This window comes from Dipteris shenzhenensis, chromosome 24 (genome assembly GCF_047967505.1).
Source record: "Dipteris shenzhenensis isolate YYH24624 ecotype China chromosome 24, Dip_SZ_1.0, whole genome shotgun sequence".
Taxonomy (NCBI): Eukaryota; Viridiplantae; Streptophyta; class Polypodiopsida; order Gleicheniales; family Dipteridaceae; genus Dipteris; species Dipteris shenzhenensis.
In genome coordinates, this window is record NC_141619.1 from 32,790,697 (window position 1) to 32,796,019 (window position 5,323).

Here is a 5,323-nt window from a genome sequence, read left to right on the forward strand (position 1 = left end):
TATTGGAAATAAGTATGACATCCACATCAAGGATTTGTTGATAGATAATAAGTTCAGGACTTCCACTCATAAGAGATATGAGATTTTGAAAAAGCATGTTAAGGCATAGTGCAACATGCACAATAGAAAGTGCAAACTTCTGGAGGAATGTTTGGGGTTTGTATTGCACCTAAGCTACCATCATGTTGACCTTAAGGTGGGCTTGGAGACACAAGAGGATGAGGAAGCAGATGAGAGGCCTTGGGATCAAGAGTAACTCCAAGAGGAGGTGGAAGTATCAGAGAACGAGGATGAAGAGGAGGTGATAGACCTTGTCAAGGAGAGAGATGAAGCTACTACGCTCAACCTTGTGGCACTAAGGATAGACACACTTAATGGGCCGGTAAGTATTGAGTACCTTGACATCAAAAGTTGTGGCTTGCCGTGCCATTGCTTCCCACTTTCCAAATTGGAGATATGGAGTATATTCATCTTCATGACATTCAAGCAATTTGATTTGTATACTATCTTTACCCACCATTGAGCTTGAGAGTTATTCAAGCTATACTCACTTAGATAATCATGGTCTACTGCTTCCTCCTAATAAGAATTACTTATCAAGGAAAGTGAGGAAACTTCTATGATTCGTGGTGCTTATAATGGACTAGCACTACAAGCATGGCATTATGTTGATGGTGGATAGTAAAATTTGTATCAAAACTTTTACGAGGAGCCAACTATAACTCTCATTGAGAATTTTTGCACTCATGCCTTGGAGCATTATAAATTCATTTCCCTTTGAGGTAATGTCTTTGTAATTTAATAAGGGAGTTATATATCGAATACGATATCTTGGCATTTGCATGTCAGTCCTATACTTGGTGTTTATCATTTATTACGACTCTATGGCAATAGGGTGGATAGAGGAGATTAAGAGTGTATAATGAGATCATTGTCAAGATAAAATAATCTATGAACTTTTGGCATTGATTTCTCAATCCTGCCATTTGGATTCTAAGATCGTTGAGGAGGGTGACCCTTTCCATAGCATGGAAGACAACTTCAACTCATAGGAATGTCTATCCACGTGCTTTGAGGAAGCTCAGAAATATATGGGAGACTATGACATCAATGATGAGACATTCATGAAGATTCAAAGAGATTTTAACTTTGACAAGATTGGAAAAAGGGAGGAGCAAAACAAAGTACCAGAAGATATCATTGAGAGAAGCATCTTCCTTTGGAAGGACAAGGATCTAGAGGCAGATGAGAGTATGAAGGTGAGTAATCTTGTTTTTTGGTAGCTCTACTCTCATTTTCATTTGAGTGATCTTGTCTTTTGATATTTCTGTTCTCATGTTACCTTTAATGGTTTATGCAGTTTTATGTTGAAGATGATTCCTTCCTTGTGAGGTCTAGTGGAACTAGGGAGAGATGTCTTGGCCAGCTTGCCGGCGTCTCTCAATATATTAAGAGGCTCTCTTCTGCAAAATTGTTAATATCACTGGCATTTAAGAAATGATGGTGAGACAATTGTTTGGTTCTTCAAGTCTTTATCAGAGTTCTTGGGAGGTGATCAAATCAACCAGCAGAAGGACAAGATCATTCTTTTGGAAAAAATCTCTACTTACAATATTTTTGGTTACTATCCTAGCAAAAACTACTCTAGGGCAGGATATTATCTTGCTTACACTGCCCATGCCCTTGCACATGGAATTACAAGCCCTCGGAACTTAGATGTTCATGGAAAACACCATCTTCTCAGGTTTAGAGAGCCAGCTTTAGTGCATAAAGCCATTCAATCTGAAGAAGCAATCCAATTGAACAGCAAGAGAGGCAGTAGGCAGAATATGAAAAGGCAAAGGTGCAAGACAATCCTGTTGATGAGATTTCAAACGATGCTAGCAATTAAAGTTGGAAAGAGGGCCTTCAGTCTTAGCTAGAGAAAGTTAGTTTTGTTAGTAAGGTTTCAAACTCTTGCAAAGTGTAGCAACTGATTTAGAATCATATTATATCTTTGCTTTTGACAGTATTTGTTTTGAATTTCATATAGCCACTGATTTACTCTAGGAACTTAAGTGTACACGTATTGAGTTTGCAAATTTTACATAATATAGTCACTACTTTGCTCTACTGAGCTGTACATTGTAAAATTTACAAAGTTCCTAAGCTCTATCTATCCACCTATGGTTCACAAAAGTCTTTGATTGTCTCCATTCTGCGTGTCTCTGTGCAGCAGTTGAGTTATCCAAGATTTGCCTTCTTTCTTTTTGGTCCATCTTGAATGCTAGTTTGATTTTTGATGTCGCCACTTTTTCCTTACATTGCAACCTTTGTAGCATACATCGATAGAACCACTAGAAAACTTCTTTGAGGATATTTGCCTTCTCTGCTCCTCTAAAATGTTGTGTATGTCAAAAAAATGCATTTCGTGCTGTGTAAAGAGACTTCTCCATTCCTTGAGTTGACCAAATTGCAGGGCATCCATATTTTTTTATAAAATATGGAAGATGGTTGTAGATTATATGCTGCATCTACAATAAACAAGAAGTCACATTCTGTTGTTAAGAGATAACATAAGAAAATGCAAGTAAGAAAAGAATGAAAATTTATTACCATTTAATGTGTTATGTTGCAAGTTGTCCAAGCTTCTTTCTTTGACTTTCTAAAAGTCTTCAGCTCCTCCTCCAATGCATGGTGATCATTCTTGGTCCAAGTTTGTTTGTCGTAAAGTATGAAAAGCTTGTCTAAGGATTTCCATACTTTTGTTTTAACAGCTCGTGTAATTCTATCTGCTTCATGATCTTTAATTGCATTGTGTACGTGCCTCCAAATGCCATATTGTACTCTTGAAACATAGCATGATTGTTTGCTTGGTTTTCTCTTGCCCTGTGGCTATGATAAAAATCTTCTAGCCTTCACTCCACCAATAGATGGCTTGATGGGAACTTCCGTTCCATTTTTTGATTTTTTTAGATCTGTTGTGATATGAACATCTCCTCCATGGAGGCCAATGTCCGACAATACTTTCTCGATTGCTTGAAATGCATCCTTCCTACACTTTTTAGGATGAAGCTTCCAGGCAAAACCAATATACAAAAATACCAGCTTCTCGATGATTCGACATAAAGCATGTAATGTGCATATATGTACATTACACAAAGGGATATCAAGAATGGCTTTGAAATTGGGATCAACCTTATCTCTGTTAGGTGCCTTCCTCCATCATTTTGGATCCATAACATATGCTGGCTCCCTACAGTAAAGGCATGGAGATTTTGAATTATCTCCTTTGCTTATGTTGAACATACACTTGAGGGTCTTGAGGTCACCTGCCATATGCCAATCAACCTGGAAATCACCTTTGTTGCCAACATGCTGATACCCTCCTTGAACTTGATCTTTAATAATTGCTGGTATTTCTGTGTGTTGGAATACCCAATCAAGAGTTTTGTGGTCCTCTGTCTGAACCTGCCCAATGAAAATACAATTAAAGAATCATACATTAATAAATACATTAAACTTCTAAGAAAACCACTTTCAATCCAAGTGTGTGCTTACCTCAAATGTGCCTAGCCACCAAATGTGCTTTTCTGATTGCACACTGAAGTGTTTTGAGTCTGCTATTGTAATCAAGGGATCAAGATCTCTATTCATTATAGTGATGGTCACTCGTTCAATCTTTATCTCCTTGATAATTTCACATTTTTCTAGCTTTATAACAAATTTCAGGAGCCCCTGGCACTCTTCAAATGTCATATCATAAAACTCAACCATTCTCCTTTGCATGTGTTGAAGATCGACAAAAATGTTGTTAAAAGAGGTATATACAATGGTCCCCTTGTCACTTTTGTACACTCCTTCAATATGCATACAATTTTCGATATAATCATCTACTTGTTGGTTGAGTAGGCCTTTTAACTTCCACACTTTTGCAAGCTTCGGTAACAGCATATGTTTTATCCTCTGATCTTGCAAGGTTGTTGATACTGTATTGAAAATGAAAGTGTAACCTTTCCTGCTCACCCCGCTCTCATCAAGTGCCCCTTGGATTATGTGCACATCAACTTTGTTTGTATCTACAAACTATTGCACAACATTGTGTTTGATTATTTTAAATTTGTTCTCCTCTAGCATACTTTTCGCAATTGTAGTTGACAGTAAACCTTTCATTTGTTTTATTGGAGGGGCATTAGGATCAACATTTTATTTATGAGGCTCAAGATTTTTCCTACAACAAGGACAAACAAAAGAGTTTTTTCAAGCTCAATTGCTATTATCATAGAGTAATCATTGTCTTTGTGCTGCATTCAAAATTGCAAAAGCAAAAGAAGACTTACCTTGCTTCCTGAACTCTACGCTTACATCCTTTGCCGCCAGCTTTTAAATTCACAAGGTTCCGATTTTTTCTATTTCTAAGTCTATCTCCTATGGGTGTGGCTTTTCTTCTAGCTTTCCTCAACATTTTCTTTGTCATCATGTGTTCTTCAGTTTCTTTCTGTAGCTGCTCTTTCAATTTAGAGCTGTCTGCTACCTGTTACAATTTCATTCCCATCTCTTCTTGGTAAAAGCCTTTGTACACTTCCATGGCCGCAGATTGAGCTTTGACATATCCAAGTAGGCCCTTATTGCCAGCACCCGTAAACTTCAGTAGTATTGTCGGGGATTGGAAGATTCCATCACACCATATGCTGTAAGCCTTCTATCCTCATGTTCTCTCTTTGCATTGCACCTACTTGTGGACCCTTCCATCGTTTTTGCATAGGTGCATACTCTTCTTCTAAATCAATGTGGATGTGGTGAAGTCTCTTCTTGCTGGATTGTTCTTTAGTGGCGTGGTCGCATGTTGCCATTTTTTTGAGCAACGTTGTCTCGTTGCTTCACACCCTTGTCAACTTTTATAAAGCAAAGTGTTAGCAATGGACTTGCCATGATAAATCCATGTTAATCTTTCACGGCGGGGATGTTTAAAATTTTAAAAAACAAAGGTTCTTAAAGGTTAGTTATGAGTTTTTGACCATGAAATCTTGCAGCCTACATAAGTCAACAATGATAAGTCCATATTTAGTGCAATAAGTCCATGTTTATCTTGTCATGCGAAGGTTGAAATTTTTGAACAACAAAGATTCTTAATCGTTAATTATGGGATTCTGACATGAAAATCTACTGCTGGCATGAGTCAGGATGACACGGAAGCCACTTTAAAGAGAGAATATGATAGGAGCATTTAATGCCAGTTCATTTTTATAGATTTTAGAGCAAAGAAAAATAAGAAACTACGGATTTCTTACAGGGCCCCAAAATGAGTTCCCTTTTTTCCTAATGAATTGGTTTCTTTTGGCAA

At 37.5% G+C, this 5,323-nt stretch overlaps 1 pseudogene; it reads right to left on the bottom strand.

Annotated features, from left to right (window-relative positions):
- Positions 1-2,144: 2,144 nt before the first annotated feature.
- Positions 2,145-3,777, bottom strand: LOC147886506 (uncharacterized; annotated as a pseudogene).
- Between the last annotated feature and the right edge of the window lie 1,546 nt (positions 3,778-5,323).